Source organism: Gymnodraco acuticeps, unplaced genomic scaffold (genome assembly GCF_902827175.1).
Source record: "Gymnodraco acuticeps unplaced genomic scaffold, fGymAcu1.1, whole genome shotgun sequence".
Lineage (NCBI taxonomy): Eukaryota > Metazoa > Chordata > Actinopteri > Perciformes > Bathydraconidae > Gymnodraco > Gymnodraco acuticeps.
This window is the reverse complement of record NW_022991091.1, coordinates 10,613-31,756: the sequence shown is the minus strand read 5'-3', so window position 1 is coordinate 31,756 and position 21,144 is coordinate 10,613. Positions and strand designations below refer to the sequence as shown.

The 21,144-nt window shown below is 40.4% G+C and overlaps 1 pseudogene; it reads right to left on the bottom strand.

The window, feature by feature from the left end:
- Positions 1 to 1,242: 1,242 nt before the first annotated feature.
- Positions 1,243 to 19,762, bottom strand: LOC117560073 (annotated as a pseudogene).
- Positions 19,763 to 21,144: the final 1,382 nt, after the last annotated feature.

The following is a 21,144-nucleotide window of genomic DNA, read 5'->3' as shown; positions in this document are numbered from 1 at the left end:
TTTGTGTGTCATGTTGGCTCTGCTGCCTAATGAAGTACGTCAATGGCACTTTTCTTTTAGAGTACATGAAAGCAACTCTTCTCTGCCTCCTGTATTATCAACTCTATTTTCAGGTATGCAGGAAAAAGAGATGTCTGATTCATTTTGTGCACTGTCTGGGTCCAAGGTTTATGAATATATTTAGTGGGGAGCAAAGGAGAGGGATTCTTTGTTTGGCTTTTCATTTTCCTTTCCGAAATATGATCCTCAGTTGAAGTCTGAGCAGGCATGTTAAACACTCTCGTCTCTCTTATAAGCACCATGCATGAAAACAAGAACACCTTCTTCAGCTCCTTCAAAACATTGCACAATTGCAATGGAAAAGAAAACGTTAAATCATGCTTTAATTTAAAAAGATATGTGCTTGTGATAAGGAAATGAAAATTTAAATAACTGCTTCAAAAATATTAAAGGGGCCCTATTATGCTCATTTTTTACCGTGACATGTTTACATGCTTTATTTTTCTCATACTGCCTGTAATTCAGCACCTTATTTCACCCTCTGTTTGAAACGAGAGCACAGTCTGCTCTGATTGGTTAGCTTGTTGGCTCTGTTGTTATTGGTCAATTGCTTAGATGTGCCGCCCCTTAGCCTATCACAAACAATGTGTAGGAGCGCTTGCCAATAGAAGCGCAAGGGTTTCATAGTCATGTCACTATGTCATAGAAGTAAACAAAGGAGTCCAATCGAGGCATTGGAGGGGATTTTGGGGGATTTTAGCCTTTGCAGACCATTTACATGCACAAGAAACTATATTACACACTACAGGAAAGTAATCCCAAAAAAGCATAATAGTGCCACTTTAAGATACATTTCACATTAAATTACTTTTGTCATGCACATTAAGTTGAATGTATTTGTTGGCTTATGAAGATGAACTGATGTGGCAGCTGGAATCATCTACAAAAAGGACGTTTAAGTCTTTAAAGTTCAATGTTATTGACAACAGATGGTCAAATAACAAATTGACAGCTGAACACAAATTGATTTTGCCAGTACTGGTGTTGAAAACTTGACTGCACAATATGTTATATTTAATATAGGACACACTGCAATGTGACCCGGTAAGTAAATGTGTGAGAAAGTTTCCAGGGCTGATCTGAGAATATCTGTAAAGATCAGACTGCGCTGGAGGCTGGCTGTCTCACGCTGCGTGTCATCAGTCTGACAGTTTCTCTCTCAAACAGTAAAGGACAGAGAGCAAGAATGGCACAATGATATGTTTATTGAGAGGCTTTGGATAATAGAAAAGGTGGTGGCTGCTGCTGCTGGAATGTCACAACCATTGACAAAAAACATGAACTCATCTAGACACACACATACACACTCACTCACGCACGCATGCACACAAACACACACACAAACCCATCACTCCAAAAAGAGAATACGGCAATACACAGGACAAGACGATAATCACAGATCCTACAAGCTCATTTCTACATGTAAAATTCACGGTTACACATTTATGAGGGAGATTTTCTTTTTAGGCACAGCAAAAGCAATAAGATGTGTATTTCAACAACAACAAATTAATAATAAAAAATCAAACATCTTGCACATTTCATACATCCTCAGGGGGTTAGATGGACTGAGTGTTTACGCTGGACTCCTCTATATGCAGCCCGTAGGGACTCTGGTGAAAAGGTTGCACTATAGCACCAAAGGAGAACATGTTATAAGGGGATATGGCGATAAAGGTGAAAGGATAGATAAATGTCAGCATGGTTTTTTTAAATAACTAGGACTAGTACCAGTATAAGGACTCAGTCCATCTGGTTTCCCCCTGTATACATCTTTATATTATGTCTTTCTTTCTATACATATACACATTTGCAGATCTTGGGACTGAAACATTTAATATAAATGTAATCCCAGGTCAGACAGTAAAATGGCTATTAGAACATTTTCAGTCTACATATAGCTCCACTGATCAACGTCCAGCAGCTTCGAAATAGAGTAAATCACACACAGACAATATCATAGACAGTTACTTGAGCCTTTTTGCTCTTTTTCTATATTCTCAATTCAAGTTCAGAAAGTTGACTGTGTAGAACGCTTCAGGATCATGGTAATATAACGATAATTTAGCAGTCCTCTTCTACAACAAGAAACCCAAATCAGACCCTCACGATCCCCCTCGCCTCGTCTTTGGAAAACCTTGTGCTCAGGTAAGAAAGACAGTCAGGTTTTAGAACATCTGCTGTAGCGGCTGGACTGTGAGAAACACAGTAGTTCTTTGACTGTGGCCTTGTACTTTTGAAATGAGCACTGCAGAGTAGTAGTGTTTTCATTTATGTGAAGGGAAGGCTTTGTTTAAGCAAGTCTTTGTTTTGTCGTTTTGTTATTCTGTTGTTTAGTCAGAAACCTCGGGGAAGCACACAGTCAAACAAGGAAGCACTGAGGCGATTAACTGTTTGTTTTTGAGCAGTTATAAAAGGCATTATTCACAATTTCAACCTGATGGGTTTTAGGTGAAATTACTGAAACCTGGCTTGATTGAAAACATTTAAGTTATTATGTGATTGAAGAAAATCTTAAACTGTGATGTATTTTCCTGGATTTATGCTGCTTTCATGTCATATCGGAATTTTCAGATTTATTTATGTAGCTCCCAACTTGTACATTTGCAATGTGATACGCCAACAAAAGCTATTACGGAAGACAATACAGTATGTGCTTGTCTTTAAAATTGCAGTTTAGTTCTATGGTAACTTCATATTTCTGGGGTTTGCAATAATTCTTTATGTGCTAGTCGACTGCTCAGCAGTGCATTCAGGCGATCTTTGTCAACTCATTAAGTCATGTGATCATGATATATTTACCAGACGTTGAAGTGAGGTGATCTATCGCTGGTCATCATATCACATGGATTGCACCAACACTTGGTTGTAAATAATGGAAGGCATGCATGAACTCCACTATTTGCAGCATGGACGTGTTAATCACAGGGCATCACAGATAAATGGAAGTATCATGGATACATTAACTTATAACCTGGTCCACTGTTTACCTGCTGTTCGTCATGTTGATGTTAAACGTCATAGCTCTAAACTTTACATGATTTGACGAGGAGAGCTTGAACACACCATTAGTTTCTATCTGTGGGTTACATTGGGGACAATATAGCTTTCAATTTAACCATTCGGAAACGCATCAACAGCCACTGCTTCAATGAACATTTTCTCTCTACATGTAGACAGAAGACATTTTGAATTCCTGATATTATGGATAACTTGAAGCTGGTATTTTTTATATTTACACGTTCACACTTTTGGGTTTGTTTTACTTGTGTGAATGCCTGTCTCTGTGCTACTGGCTGAATCAGCTTCCACAGTGATACTATTGCTTCACATACGGCAGATATTAACAATTACTGGATGCTCAGTGGCAGTATTCAAAGCAACAATATACACACACAGCAATGGGATGGCATGTTGGGGCAGGATTTGTAGCCAAAACTTGTTCATTTCAGATCAAACTTTTCATCTTCACAGCTAAAATGGTTTATCACAGTGGAGATGGCATTATGGCGCAGTGTGTGTGTGTACGTGTGTGTGAGTATGTTCCTGCATGAGTAACAGACGTGATTGTTTGCAATGTGCTTGTTTAAATAAGCCAGCTCAGCAGATGGAGTTTGCCTCTCACCGCTGGGAAATCTCAAACCCATAATGCACTGGGAGCATCGCCAAATGAGGAAGTGGCAGCAATGAGGAACCAATCATAGCTTGAATACTGGAGGAAAAAAAAGTGCTTTCCCTCCCTCTCCACTTCCCGTCGCAGTTCCTCCAGGAATGGCCATTGTTGTGCTATCCATCAACATGAACTGAGTCTAGAGCAGGAGTTAAGTCCTAACTCATGTGAACAAACACCACACACACACACACACACACACACACACACACACACACACACACACACACACACACACACACACACACACACACACACACCACACACCACACACACACACACACACACCACGGACACAGTAAAAGCGATTAACACAGAGCACAAAAGGAAAATGGGGACAGAGTGAAGTGCGGTTTGGTCCCCATCATTACGGTTTGCTTTCTGTGCAGGAAAAAACAAACCATGCTGGAAATCCTTGCATCAATTCAATGTCAACACCAGGAAATTATTCCAAATGTAGTCCTACTTTTACATCCGATCCCTTTCTTTTGTCTTCCTAAATCCCCTGATCAGTAAGTGGGAATGTCTTTCAATGGATTATCATGATCACGTTTTCCCAGCATCTTCATGAGGAAAGCATATTTCACCAAAAACACAGCTTACCAGCAGTTAGCATGATGATTCAGCATTAACTTGTAAAAGCAGCGAATGAACCAAACACAAAGGGCTCCCAGTCAAACCAAATGATGGTGAGATGTTCATTGCGATGTGTGAATGCAAACTAATCACGTTCCTCTGCCAGCACAAGGCGGATTCAGATTTCAGTTCATTGTCGTGGTGCATGAATGTGTGGAGCCAGTACACAATGGTAAAATTCAGCTTTTCAATTGAATAATTTGCCCGAAATGCATCTTAATGTTTGCTAAGATGTTTATTTGTTCGGTTTTTAGAAGCCTGTGAAACAGTATTTAGTTCACTGAGGGTCAATGAAGATCTTTACTGAAAGCCAGACATTAAGGCAGAGTGAGGCAGCTGTCATTGTATGTTTTTGAACATGATACTATTGAATTATTTCTCCGGCCTGACATCAGGTTTTTTTCTATTTATGATCAGGAAATAAACTTGACTAAAGGCCAATCTGAGCAGCTGCCCAGTATCTGTGAATCCTATAATGATATAATCCTATTCTTATTCTCCTCAAAACGTCTTTCATTCCCTGTAGCCCTTCTTTGGCTTGTCTAAATAAAAAAAGACATATTTTCCTCCCCTAATAAACAATCACAGTCCAGCGGTGGATTGTCAGATTGTCAACATAAATCGCTACGAACACCTTGATGTGAGGTGCGGATGGAAACACTGAGAAATAGGGAGATGATGGCAAGTTTGCCCGAGTGTCTTAAAGCCAATCTGATGTTTTCTTTCAGGTTTAGCCCAGTTAGTCCTTTTGTCCACTGCTACTGCAGGCCCAGCAACTGGACGCTGGTTTCCCATAGGCTTAGCTGCAACTGGGGGTCAAAGGACGTGGGTGTTGTCATCTCCCTGTGTCCATTGGCCCAGTAGCCTCCTCCACATTCTCCCCCCTCCAGGGCCGGTGACAGCGCGGCAAACAGCACAGTGGTGGCGCCTTCTGCGGGAGTCTGAGGAAAACAAACAAACACACACACACACACATTAATGTGTTTTTAATTATAAAATCCAAATCCAAAAGCATAAACTTCAAAAGGAATAGGAGGGACTTCAGAATGACAAGTTCAACATCAAGTCATAACTGCAAAAAACTAATATCGTGTCTCAGTCTGTGTGTGAATGCCAGAGGAGGGCTGATGTCACTGGATGTTAGCGTCAGTGTAAAGGAGACTCAGGGTGTGTGTGTCGTGTGTGTGTGTGTGTGTGTGTGTGTGTGGTATGTGTGTGTGTGTGTGTGTGTGTGTGGTGTGTGTGTGTGTGTGTCGGCATGGTTTGTGTGAGTATCTCATGTTGATGCCACTTTAACAATGATCTCAGTGTCAGCTGTAAGACCAGGAGCAGGTTCCAGAGCAGAGATCACTTCCAGCAAGCATCAACAGTAAACAAGAATACTTTGTGTGTAAACCAATGCCAGTGTGTGTGTGTGTGTGTGTGTGTGTGTGTGTGTGTGTGTGTGTGTGTGTTGTAGTACTCCACAATATTTCAAAAACATACATATTAAATGTTCTTTTAAATGAATTATTATTTTGCTTGCACGGCTTTATGTTTCAGTACAATTAACGATACAGGCAAACACAACTTGTTCTTCATTATTCATGTTGCTCTCTGTTCACTTAGAGAGCTTTAAGCGTGGAAAAGGAAAGTTTCTTTGTGTAAAGACATTTTTTATTTCCATAGCAACAAGCCACTCATTTCATTGCTGATTATGTCTGATTGTTGCAAAACTCACTGTCCTAGTTATTGTGTAGATGAAGTTTTTTTCTTGAGTAAACCATACGTCTGGTTTCGCTTACAGGGCTATTACTTTGTATACATTTCTTCATAGACCAGTTTATGTGTAGTTGTTCTTATCATTTTATGTAAATGTTTCAAGTTTAAAGTGTTTGAGATAAGTATTGAGCGTGGTTTCCTTTTTAATTCATGAAGATAAATTGATTTATACTATAGTGTCAACAACAGCATCAATTCAGCATCCATGTTTTTTTTATTTCCCAAAGTCTCTATTCATGTGCCAAAGCTAAAGGCTTTAAGCGGACATAGCAACTGTCTATTACTAACTCATCCCTGCCTTCATGTCGAATGGGAGAACCCTCTATTCATAGCTGAAATAGATTTTTAATAGGGTTTGGCAGCAGAAAAATAAACGGTGTCAATTGGTTTCTGATGGCAATATAATTGAATTGAATGAACTGATAAAAAAGTATATCTGACAAGATGCCAACTTCTGAGGCCGGTTAAGCTCTGGCTCAGGAGGTAGAGCCTGTCGACCGTTAATCAAAATGTTGGCGGCAGCTGTGTCTCTAACTTGTTCAAATGATTTGGATTTGATATCAATGGAACAAGTAGCTGAAACTCTTGAGGATGTAATATCGATTTCACAGACATTAAGGCTCTAATGGTGACAGAGGGGTCCCCACCTTGACACCCCTCTTTGCCTCAACCACCCTGTGACCAGGGTGGGAATTTCACGACGGCCACGACGGCCATGGCCGTCGTTGCCCCGCACTTTGGCCGTGATGCCCTGTGAAAAAAAATGCAATTCACGGCCAAAGTGGCCTTGGTGCCCCTGTCAAAAGTTCCAGTGTAAACAACGCTAGTAAAGTCATATTAGTGCGCGCAGTAGGATAGTCCCGGGCGATGCCTGTGCCCTGTGGATCAGAGCGATTGCTCTGCTGTGATTGTTCCGTCAGAAATGCCTGTAGGGGCCCGACAGCCTCCTCCTCAGCCGCGGGAGCAAGACAAGCACAGGTAAGCAAGCGGACCAAGCTGTTTTGATATGATTTAACTGAAGTATGTGGTAGTATTTGAAAGGACTTAACATTTACGTGTTTATAGAAAGTACTATTGATAGGTAATTACCATTGTATTAGCCTATTTAAAGTCGACTCGTTACATTTTGTCATGAAAACTAGCGATAGCTAGCTAGTTTGGATAGCGCTAACGTCTTCCCTTCAAGGGGTCTACATCTAGTGTTGCTTCTACAAGCTAACAGATAGCTGTCACCTTTGAATCTAGTATTTTTCTTGCTAAGCGGTTTTGATATAATACATGACTGACTTATGTGGTTTATGGCTGAACTTAACGTATACGTTAAAGAAACACTATTGCTATTCAGCCATTTGTAAAACGACTGGTGTTGACGTTAGTGCTACACTTTTCAGTCATGTTGATTGACCAGCGTAATTGAACCCCAAACGGCCTTTCTGTGGCCCGGTCATGTGGCCTTTGTGCCCTTGAAAAAATGTTGAACGGGAAGGCCAAATGGCCTTGCCCCTAAAATGACGAAATTCCAAGCCTGCCTGTGACTGTCTATTGTCTGTTCCTGGACATTATTTAAAACAAAGGAATCAGGTTTCAGTGTACTTAGTCATCTATTGTATCTGACTTTACTGCTTTACTTTGCCAAGGATATTGCATTTTCCTAGCTATCTTAGTGATTAGAATGACTTCTTCCTCCGAATAATGACTGCAGCTCGCTGCCTATAGGTGCTGCTGGTTTCATCGACTTTCTAAGAGCATCACAATACATGAGAGCATTGCGCTTTATTTTCTTCTTTTTATTCCTCTTCCTATATATCTTTCTAGCCTTTGGCTCTGCATGTACCAAAATGTAACGGCTCTGGATTAAAAGGTGTCGTAACAGGAGAAATCACTGTTTGTGTGTTATGTGCGGTAGTAATGATTACATGCATGAGTTTTGTTTGATTAATGTGTTTGCGTATGTGGGGCAGAACCAACCCAGAGGTTGTTCTCGGAGGCAAATGCCTGTGACAATTGCCATTTTTGGCTCGACCACGCACACACGTCTCCTTTCATTAAATCCCAGGGACATTAACGGCATCCTGCGGCCAGCGCTTTAAGCTATGCACGAAATGTTTTAAAATATAACACAGTGAACAGCCTGGCTTGGTTTTTATTAGCACTTCCATGTTCAGTGATTTTGAAAGGCTGTGCGTGTATGCATGTGCGCATGCATGAGCGTTCTGTGTTTCATCCTGAAGAACGTCTGCAACGAGTTTGTTGTTTTGGGTCACTGTGGTACACCCTTGAACAAACTTAAACTGTGACGCAGTTTCACACTTTGGTAAAGAGATCTCAAGTATTTGACTTGAAAGATAAAGGAGAGGAATGAGCAGTTTTCAAAGGAACACTTAAAACGCTTCTGGCTACAAGCTCTTGATTTTTGTTTTAAAACTGCAAAGATATTTGAAGTGCCGTTTACCACAGCAGAAGAAATAACTTGCAATGTTTCTCAGATTGTGACTGAACACACTTAGATAATACATTTTAAAGTAACCATTTACAGTAAGTAACTGAATCTTAATCAAGAGTTAGAGGCAAAGTATTTGGGGTTGGGAGAAGACCACTCAGTGGTGAAGTAGAAAAAATACCCGGTTTGTACTTGTGGGAGAGTAAACTTACTGGGGTAAAAAAATATATTGATAAATGTAGAATGACATAAATCACGTGTGAATAGCAGATGAGTATACGGACAGTGTTTTACCCTGAAAAGCAGCCGAGCAATAGTGCTCTGTGCCAGGCAGAGGGGTGTCCACAGGTGGCGATAGAGAGCAGTGTCCACCATGCCAGGGTCCACAGCACAGGAACTCAGTGGGAAACCTCCGCACTGCAGCTCCTGGTGGAGGTGTGGAACTAAACCACAGCTGGGCCAGCTTACTGTGGCAATAAGCAGCATGGGCTGAATAACTCTGGCTCTAAAAGAAAGGAAACAAAAAACACGATCCAGACTGTACCATTAAAAGTGCCTCAGTTTTTATATAACAAGTATACAATGCTAGTAAACTGTGGTTCTCAGTGGAAATGTATAAAGAACTCTATGAGTCCTCAGGACTAAAACACATCTGAGACAAGACTGGAGTTTTTTTACACAGCCTTTTTATAAGTGCAGTATGGGTTAATTCCGGTATAGCACATATTTGTGTTTATTTGGATTTTGTTGACATCTTGTGTGATCATCTGACAGATGTTGCCCAAACTTCCAGGTCTTATCAAAAAGTACCGAAATATGATTTCAGTTTAAATAAACTGGAATTTCCTTTTAAACATTGTTTAAATGTTCTTTAAAAATCACCTTTTTGTGAATGCAAGCTTTGTATTATATCATTTAATAAAGTTGTGATTGCTAAATGTGGGCAAGTGTGTTTGTTGAGCTTACCAGCTATTTTAAATCATTTAGTCTAATCTCGCCCAATGCGGTGGGCAGAGGAGCAGACATGACCACTCGTGAGAAGTAACCACATTTCCCAGAATCCTTCAGTGTATCCAGGAGCAGCCAGGTCAACAGGAAGTGGCCTAGGTAATTCACGCCAAAGTGCTGCCTCAAATCCATCCTCAGTACGGCCTTCGGGAAGCAGCACTGACCCCCGCTACACACACAAACACACACAAGCTTTTAGAGCACAGTAGTAGTCTCTAATAAATGACGTGCAGTTGCTAACACAGAGGAAGTTATGGTAGGTGTTATCAATGACATTGAAGCTCATATGAGAGGGGCTGTGGGCAAATATCAGACCTAAAAGGGTTGCTCTGATTGATGAAGCCAACCCTGGCAAAAAACCTCTTAATTCCCACCGCTGCTGTGAGAGGATTTTTACTTTCCTCATGAATACTAGATGAACTACTGCATATGCAGCATGCAGCCGACACGGAAAAGAACATGACATCTCCATCACTCACCATTATTGACCAGGATGTTTAGCGGCAGGTCCCGCTCCTTGAAGCTCTGGACAAATTGACGGACAGGACTGCAACGACGCTAGGTGCCAGTTTTGGTGAACTCCACTGGGTTGGACCACACATACCACACACAGATGGACACACATGAGAGCCATTGTGAACAGATTATTTCTTCAAGCAGTTTTGGATGTAAGACATCAAAGAGTGTTTTTAATCATCTATTACAGCAGGCTCGGTGGGTTCTTAAAGTACAATACTGGCAGCGCTACGCTTCTGTTGCTACAGCACATTATTTCAAACCTAATACTTCCTCCTGAGCTCCATCAAAGCTCAACACACCGTTCTATCAGGTCTAATGTGTGATAAGACACAGGTAAAGACGGCGAGGCACAGGAGCTGCTATCATCAAAGTGTGAAAGTGATTTAGTGTGCTTAAGTGGTATGCTGTGTGCAGAGGAAATGACTTTGTAAAGGCTGAGTATACTTAAAGAAAATTGACAAATACTTTTTGTGAGGACCTCTACTTGGCACGATAAAAAGAGGCAAGATATTTTATTACCTGCAGAGCCATATGACAGCAATGAAATGACCCCTTTAATTAGCCAATACATGATAAGGGATTGCTGTAAATGTTGTTTGTCGCTCATGTCAGTCATGTAATGGTTTTACTCCATGTTTGTCAATGTCAGAGAAAGTAAAGAAATCTTCTCTCAGTTGATTGCAGTGTTTTGAAGATTCAATTCCAACATTTCTGATTCAGTGTTTACTCTTACTTTCTGTACAGCTCTGGAGCTTTGTATCCCTTCTTATTTTAGTCCTCCTTTATTTACTGTTGCAATAAATAACGCGTGAGATGAATTGGAAGATGTTCATCTGTCTTTCCCCTGCAGGCTCGCTGATGGTGAATGACCTTCCCAATTCCACAGGACTGCACAGTCACTCCTAATCTTAAAAAGCAAATTGAAATCTCATCTCATCAAGAAGGCTTTAAATTGCCACTCCACGTCCTCTGTGTGCAAATTACAGCCTTTAATTTTCATTTCCAGATATTTGCTAGGAAAACAAATGATTGGATCTTTAAAATACTGCTTGTCCTTTTGAAACTTTGAATGGGAAATTGGCATCGGTTTGCAGCGAACCCCAAAACCTCTCATCAAAATAAAAGTAATATAAGTGCGTGCGTCGACATCAAGAGTACAAATAACTGAAATAAGGTTTCCTTTTCAATAGTTCAAGACTGCTATTGAGTGAGGTTGTTTCAATTCTTCCCTGTTTTACTTTTTAATTTAACTGGATGAAAGGAGTAATGTTCTATATCTATGTGACATGTATGCCTCAATATGCAAGAAGCTTCAGAATCGTTCACATTTTTCAAACAGTAATTGCTTTAAATCCTGCCCAAACACTCAAAATGCATGGAAAATCTGAATGAACGCCATACAAATATGTAAATATACTCGTTTCCTCTTGGTTATGAAGGACCTTTTTGAATATTTGATACATTATTAAAATGAATAGAAAAATGCGGGGAAGAAACGAGGAACTAAAACTATAGCACACTGCCATTACACAGAAAGAAGGACCATGTACTTCAATCATCAGGAAAAGTATACATCGTCCCTCCCTATACATTTGTTCATCCTGTAAGGTCAAACATAATGGACAAAGACAGGAAGGGACGGAGGAAAGCGCGTTGATGGAGCACATATAGGAAAAAGCCACCCTGACGGATGAGAGTGCATCCATTCCTGATGAAGGTCTGATAGCAGCCTTATCTCTACGCCACGCCACTCACCTCCCCCTAGAGAGAGAGAGAGTGTGTGTGTGTGTGTGTGTGTGTGTGTGTGTGTGTGTGTGTGTGTGTGTGTGTGTGTGTGTGTGTGTGTGTGTGCCTGTGTGTGTTTGTGTTTGTGTGTAAGAGAGTGAGAAAGGAAAATAAAAGAACAACAGTATCAGAGAAAGCAATTATATCCGTTTGAATAAACTTAAACAGAAATATGCCTCAGTGAGTGTGTGTGCATTTGGCTAACATATGTCTGCAAGAAAAAGTGGATGTGTGTGTGTGTGTATAAGTGTGCCCAGCCTGTCAGTCCCCTCCTGTCCTGTTGAGTGGGCTCCCTCGGGACCCGGCCCTTTCAGACAGGCCAGTCATATCTACAAAGCTCACTGGGGGTGAAATGCCATCGATCCGGTGGAGGCTTGCTGCCACGAGCCCTCATGTACGACACCGTGATCTTCTATAGAGCTCAGCTTCTTCACTCGACCTCTGATTTGTTTGTGTTTTTATAACAGGGGAATTATGTTCAATTGAACGACAGGAACTACCTTTAGAGACACACTCATGCAGTTTTAGAAGCACTTGTTACCATTTCTAATTATTTATGAATGCAGAGGTCTTGAGGGGGGCAGAAGTCAAAGGATGGTTTCATGGGAGAGTAGTGATGTCTAACTCCGGCTTAGAGCTTGTGAACAACTATTCAAAAGAAGTGCCGGAGGATCTCTGTGGGCTCGCGCCGGTGGCTGCTGGCCTAGCAGCTGGACCAACATCCACACCATTGAAGGACTGCGGGTCCGCGCCGATGGCTAGCAGCCTAGCGGCAGAGATCCATATAAACCATCAGCTAGCTTTGACTGTTCCACTGTCTACAATGGCACCGAGGTAAAACCTAGAAATCCAGTATTTAAAAAACACTGTTGCACAAAAAAGTTTCAACCAATCAAGCCAAAATAGTGTGGGATCCTCGGTGCAAGCCGAAGGGACTATTCAGTGGACATTTTCCGCAGCATCTGCAATAAACATGAACAGCTAGAACATCTCCTCCTTGAGTCCAATATTGATTGTTTGGGAATATCGGAATCTTGGCTAAAACAGTCGTCACCATCCACTCTTGTATCTATGTCAGGATATAATGTGTTTAGGAAGGACAGACTGAAGGGAAAAGGAAGGGGTGTGTTGCTTTATGTGAGGCATACCTTTACTTGGGAGATTGCACTCCCAGCTAATATTGATTTGATTGTGTTGGTGTGGAAATCAACTATCTGAGGAAATGTCCCTCACCATGATTTGCCTATATCGACAACCCACCGCTAAGGTGGATTTCTATGACCAGGTAAAACTCATGCTGAATTCCTGTGACTCCAACAAAGATCTAATTATTTAGGAGACTTTAACATCAACTGGAATGACAAACAAAATAGAAAGAACTTAAAACGGATCACGGATAAACACAACTTAATACAACTAATGGATCAACCGACTAGAATAACCAAAACCTCCAAGACTATGATAGATTTATTATTTACAAACAAAGCTGACAGAATAGTTAAAACCTACAACTTCCTGACTGGTCTTTCTGACCATAATCTTATTTTTTTACCAGGAAACTCAAAAAAAAAGGTTCATGGCCACACCTAAAACCCCTGCCTTCGGTTCTCGCTTCATCCCCAAAAACCTGCAACAACGTTTTATGGATGCAGTGAAAATGATTGATTGGGGGGACACTCTCCTCTGAAGACATTGGTGAAAACAGTGATCTGTTATATCTAAAATGAATGATACAATGTCTTCCTTCTCAAGGAGAGGGTGCCTTAGGGACAGGAAGGAACATCATCTTCCCTGGCTGAATCTACAGTGCAGGAATCTCATGAAATCTAGAGACCAACTATTGAAGCAGAGCTTGAAATCCGGACTATCCACTGATAGACAGAAATGCACTCATGCTCGTAACAAGGTAACACAAACAATAAGACAGGCCAAAGCTAACTTTTCATCAATATAATTGAAGGTGCGAAAGGTAACGGTAAAAAGTTTGGCAAACCTTAAATAAAACTATTAGGTAAACAAACAAAACAGGAAAATAATGTTCTAGAATTAAAAATCAATGATGCCCTGATAAAAGACCCTGCAGTGTTGGCCAGCTCTCTAAATGAGTATTTCTTAAATAGTGCTTTGGACATTACAAAGCTCTTCCCGCCATCTGAGGTCTCACCTAGCCCGACTGTGGATACACACCCCCTTTTGACCTGGAGGAAATCACAGAGGCTGAAGTAGAACATATAATCTTAGGGTTAAAAGGTTCTAAGGCTAGGGATGCAGATGATTTCGACACCAACGTTATAATAAAACCAATTACTATGCTAGTGAATCCATCTATCAGCACGAGGGAAGTTCCATCATCCTGGAAGGTGGCCACGGTGACACCGATCTTTAAATCTGGGGATAAGGCAATGATGTCCAATTAATCACCAAACATTTAGACAAAGGTTTCGCTCCACTCCACCCAATGCAGTTTGGTTTTCGTGCTCAACACTCCACTGAGACAGCTAACTATGTATTTGTGGAAAAGGTTAAAAGTATGTTGGACACAAGCCCATATGTAAGTGCCGTCTTCCTTGATCTCAGGAAGGCTTTTGACACTGTTGACCACCAAGTGCTCCTTACAAAGCTGACGTATTTAAATTATTTCGGCCGTTTCAATACATTGGCTCAAATCTTACTTATCGAACAGAAAACAGTGTGTTTTGTCAACCCTGTTGGGGTTCCACAAGGTTCCATTCTTGGACCATTACTGTTTTCACTGTACATTATGACTTGCCTAATGTATGTCCTGAGTTGAATGTGCAAATGTATGCCGATGATGCGGTCATCTTTATACAAAGGAAAAAGAGTGAAATAATCTCATCTTGTCTCTCAAATGCTTTGGACAAGGTTCAACACTGGCTGAACAACATTTGCTTACAGTTAAACGTAAACAAAACAGTATGCATGATGTTCAGTAAACGACCAGTCAAAATAGAAGGATCCAAAGTATTTTTAAACGGAGCAGAAATAGAACTAGTCTCCCACTTCAAGTATCTTGGAGTCATATTGGACTCGAACTTGACTTTTAAGAAAGTATCCAATACCATTAAATTCAACTTGCAACATTTTAAACAAATTAGACCTTTCTTAACTGTCAATGCTGCAAAGTCATACCTCCACTGTATGATTCTATCCCACATTGAATACTGTTTGACAAACTAGTCGTTTGCTTGTGCCACAAACCTGAAGCCCATAGAACAGCTACAAGAGAGCTATCAAGGTGTTTGACAGAAAGCCACATTCATACCACAACTGTACCATCCTTGAAAAACACAATTTCTTGAGTTTTGACAATTTTTTACTGGCCCCCCCTCCCTTAGGGGAATTCATCCACAAAAAACACATTGGACGCTGCACTAGGTGAGAAGCCAGAGGAGACTGTGAAGTCCACCGCAGACGGACCACTTTTGGACAAAATGTCCTCTCCATTAAAGGCAGCTCATTGTGGAATAGCCTCCCAACTGAGATACAGGATTGTCCCCTCAATAGTTTTAAAGGTCAACTCAAAGAATGGTTGAGAAACAACCAGACGTGCAATCACCGCTAAATGCACTTTAACACAGGGGTATCTCCTCTTGAACTTTATGTAGCTCTTGTATCTTCTCTTGCACTTTATATGTCGTTGCTGCTATATTGTACTGCCATGTGGTAAATACTTGTGTATGCTGCTCTTGCTCTTTTTGCATATCATGTATTTATTTTTGCTATCTTTATAAATGTCATGTTGTATGTGACGGGACTGCGGATGGAAGTTTATTCAGATTTCATAAAAAAACATGTTACTTAACAGTTTCATAGTTGAGTCTATTCAAACTAATTATTTGAACAGATGCATGGCAGTTCAGACTGTCAAATGAAAAACATTTTTCAGTAGTTAATCCCATTTCTTCTAGCTTGGTGCAATAGTTCGTTCTTCCACCTAGACTTCCACATACAGTAGACTCTGTAAAAGCTAACCTTTACATGCTCTGCTGCACTCCTACTTTTACAAATACCCTCATCCTTCGAGCTCATGCTGAACTAATTATATTGTAAGACAGCTAAGGCCCACATCTCATACTCATAGTGCAAGAGTTTAATTTCTGGCCTTCATTCTGCACCCTCTTCACCTAAATTACCTAAAAAAATAATGATAAGGGAGGACTGCCTACTACTCTAACTATAAAGTCCCCTTTTTCAACCTGGGATTAACGTTCATCATTGTGACATCATAAAGTATGATTAAGAAGGATTATAACTAAATCTGATATTGCAATGCATCGGTTCCAATGGCGCATTACTGCATTACTCATACATGCTTTACAATTGACTGTAAGCACCACGACGTGCAATGCATTTTTGGAGAGGAAAAACAAGGTTGTGAAATGTGTTTAGTTTCAATTTGATATTTTTTCGCTGAAAACACCCACGGCAAAAGATGATTGTCAAGTCATGTTTTCACCGCTGGTTGTAATTCCCCTGGATCCCATCTTGCTAGAGCTTCTAACCTTACTATGATGCTGGATAAATAGACTGTCCCCCTCTGAAACAATTTCTTACGAGGTGTCAAGGGAGTATACATAGTTTCACTTTGAACTTTCTGCTAAACAACACAGTGATATCTAAGAGTCTGGGCATCGTGCCAGTGGAAGCTCCTCATAAGACTTTTTCTTTCAGCTAATATGAAGAGAGGAGGCTGACTGGCGCCCTGTGGTGTTAAAGTGATGATACAGTCAATACAGCTTTACATCTACATCTGGATATACTGTAAGGATGTCTTACATGGACAAATAATATAGCAATTATACAAATAAACACACCTAAAAATAAACCAAACATTTGCAACACCACAGCTTTTCACGAATGCACTGCCATGGTTTAAATTTGCACAAAAACAAATAAACATGATCTAATAACGGCAGTCTTTTACTATCTTTGAACTAAGAAGTGATTGGTTCAAAGGCGACTCAAAATTGTGTTAATTGGGGTGAAAGAGCTTAGGTAAAATAACATTTTTGTAGGGAGGGAGCAGCTGGGTTACCAAAGCGAGACACACAAACAGACAGACACACACACACACGTTACCATGCTTTACACTGTTAATGTAGGCCCATGGTTTGAGGCACAAAGTGTTACTTTCAAGTGCACCGTGACTAAAGTTAGTGGACAGATAGCGCTGCCTTTGGCAAAAAATACAGAAATACCCTGTGTGTGTGTGTGTGTGTGTGTGTGTGTGTGCGTGCGTGCGTGCGTGCGTGCGTGCGTGCGTGCGTGCGTGCGTGCTTTAAGCCTCACTGACTGAAGCCCACATGCAGTCTAAAGTCATTAGCATATTTCTACAGGATTGTCCTCAGGGTTTCCCAGCTTGAGGACCTTTTTACCACAGGCTGTGTGTAATACATTATAAATATAAAAACACCATACACGTTTAAATTGAGAATGAAAAAAAAGTAGATGACGCTAAACCCCTCGGATCTTTGCTGCAATTTCAATTATTCTTACACTTATGCTTATACACTTTGAAATAAATGTTATTATAAGTTCATAAAAACCTGTTTATATTATTATATACACAGTCATATTCTTGGTATAATAAAAGCTCATTAAAACAACTTAAAGGCATACAAACATTCCTTTATTAGTGTTCAAAGTCACTCCAATTAATACTATCTTTTATATTCTATAAAGTATATCAAAAAGCCTCCTAGTGAAATACATTTTTTTGTCATTGGTGACACCCAGATGTCCTTTAAAGGACCCTTACAGTTTTCCCCAGGTCTCCAGTTTGAAACCCACCTCTGCAGGTGACATATTTATCAGGAGCTGTCTACTGTTTCTCCTAACAGACAAATGAGCAAAGAATAGGAAGGATGCCAAAGGGCGTCAGGACGGAGATGTTTAAAGCGCCTGCCTGACATACTAATGAGAATCCATTACAGTCTCATTCAAACACACACACACACACACCAACACATTCAGTGCACAAGCATCTGGCTACAGAACCTCCCTTGTCCCCTATGCCTCAGTGCCTGCCAATTACAAAATAAGTAATCAATTCCACCACGGCCTCGTCCAGGGAGATAGACTTCAATGACACCAGCTACATGGCCGCTGTATCAGTACCTGACACACTTACACACACAGCGACCAGCCAGCTCTCTGCGGCTCTCCACTGAAGGCCAAGCAGCAGAAACACTGCTTGTTTCCAAGTGAAGGATTCACAATGACCTGTAACCACCTCCACCGGGGAGCACTTATGAAGAGCTGACAAACACAGTTACCACAGGTTTGCTATTATCTGATGATCAGTGTTTTACTCAGTGCAGTTTAACATCACAGACATGGTTTCAATTAAACAGTATACAGTATTAAATAGATAAGAGGACAATCTTCAGTGGTACATTTAAGCTTAAAATGTGATGAGATTATCTTTATCTTATTAAATGCTGTTGTTATAATGAGGTCTGGATTTGACTTGTTTCTGAATCGGCAAAGAACAATGTGCGTCAATGAAACAAAGAACTTGTTTACAAATACATGAGAACACAATTGTGTAAAGCAGTGTGCTGCTCTCCCAGCTCTGTGTAAGAGGTCCATTATAGAACTAAATCTCAAGACACCATTCCTACAAATATGTCTGATAACATTGGTATACTCTTCAAAAAAGGAGATATATAAAAGTATGTTAAAGCATAGCAAAATTCATATACTGTACATAAAAAATGTTCTATTATTACAAATCTTTGAACATCCCCTGAGTAAACATTACAAAACAAACTACAAATACTCTGTTATTGTACTTTTGAACTACATTTCCAAAATACTTGAGTATTTGTTTCCTCTGACAACTTTTTACTTTGATCTCATATTCTTTTTAAACAAATATCTGTAATAATGTTTCGATAAAAAAAGGCTTGTTACTTTTTTAATATATATATTTGCATGACATGGCCTCCCAACATCATTTCAGATTTTAACTTCAATGGATGGGAGAAAAAAAAGTGTTACTTTGACATTCGGAGTACATTTCAGAGCCTGTACTCGATAAAAGAAGTTGAAGCAGTACTTCCACTTTCACAAGACTCTGTATCTGTACTTCTCCTTCTTGAGTAATGAATGTGTGAACACTTGACACCTCTGCCTACTGACAAGCCTTGGAAGGTGATAAAGACTCAAGGCTGTTTGGTAAAGTGAAGAATAACTTACGTGTCTCATAAGCCATGAGGCTATGGTGGAATTTATGATGCTGTGAAGGTCAGACCGAGCAATTTCTCAACATGGAGTTATAGAGAACACTGTAAGTGTTAGTCAATGGATTAATAAATCTCTTGGATGCTATCGTTTGTCTCCTCTCATCACCGTTGACTCCCATGCACCTCCATTTTCACCCCACCTCGTCTTTCTCCCCGCCCCGTCTTATTTTCCTCTATTTGCCCATCTGTCATGTTCCCCTCCACCCCTTTGCCTCCTTCAAGGTCCACCTCTACCCCGCCTCTCTCACATTTCGCCTGACTTATTTCCCCTCGTCGTTGTCTCATAGCCTTTCTCCCCCCCATCCACCTCTTCCTCAACAACACTGCTTACATTGGACAGCCAGCGAGGGAGATCTGTGTGTCTGTGTATGAGTGTGAATACCTGCAAGTGTGCAATTATGTGTGTGCGCCAAGTAAGAACTGTGCAAACAAGCCTGAGGGACACACCGCTGCAGCTGTGCCCTTTATCCTCAAACACTGGCACACAAAAGGAGGTACACAACTGCATGTTCACGTGTGTGTTTGTGCATGTGTTTGTAATGTTACCTTTGGCCTCTTTGTATTCTTCACAGATCCTTCTGACGGCCGCCAGACCCTCCTGCTCATCCCTCCCACCTGAAAGGAAGAGGACGCAAAGATTAATATGATATCTGACAAGTCCTTAGAGGCTTTTAATAAAACAACAAGGATTGGCCTATGGCCTTTTTTCTTTCTCATAGCTGTGTTCTTTCATCTTATAATACGTACTACCACCAAGGGTTCTTCAAATGAAAAGAGTTGTTGACAACTATTTATCCCTTGAAGCAGAACCCTGGTTTCAAAGACTTTAAAGTACTTTCATAGTACAATTAATTATACCATCAATTATGTATAAGATATCAAATAAAAGGGATGCCTGATGGTAAAGAAAGAGCAACATTATCAAAATAGCTGTTTTGAAATCATAGCAGGCATCCAAGTACTATTGAATAAAATATAATCCTGGTATATAAAACATTTTCTGACAAGAAATAGGAAACCAAATATCAACCAAACAGTCTTTTACTTTAAAGGGGACCTATCATGCAAAATGCACTTTTATACGTCTTTTATACATGAATATGTGTCCCCGGTGTGTCAGGGAACTCACCAAGTGTCAGAAAACACAACCCTCTCTCTTTTCCTCCATACCCAAATCTCTAAAAACGGGGCTGTAACGGATCTGATACAGACTGATACAGATTTGAAATATCTCTGACGTCAGAAACGAGGAGCTCCGCCTATATGGGCAACTCTCCACCTATCAGGAGGAGACAGCCACGACCATTGCCGTTTGAAAGCGCTGGAGACGCTGTAGTGCATATGCCAGGCCTGTAGGTGGCGCTCTAGGCTGCCACAAAAGCAGCGAAGAAGACTTCTCAGATTCAGCCCTTGCAAAAACAGGGCTAAAAAAGAGCAAATAGAGCGAAATGAGGCATGGCTAAAATGCATGATCTGTTTGGTATTTTGAAAAAAAAACTTCGCAGGCATGTTTTATATAGGTATGGCCCTACAATATATTATTCAAATATAGCATGATAAGTCCACTTTAAGATTGATTACAGCACATTAGATATTTCCATATCTTGGACACGCTCGGATACCCTGTTGAATATACACAGTCTCTCTGACTCAGGACAGTTTCTGTTTACAGATGATGTTTGCATAAGAAATTAACCCTGCTGCTAAGAAAGAAAGAAAACATATATTTAGAAATGTATGCAAAAATATGAGAGAGAGAAATACAAAAAACCAAGAGCTGTTGGTGTTATTTACTGAGCCTCGTTTCAAAATAACAACTTCAAGTATGACGCATTTACAGACAAAGGCACCTACAAAGGCAGACACAATCACTTCATAAAGTCATGTCCTACAAGTCAATACAGACAATAAATCAAGTAAGCAATGAGTAAATTATAAAAACACGAGTTTGTTCTCAAATAAAAAAATGTGAAGATTTGCGGAATGCTGATACACAC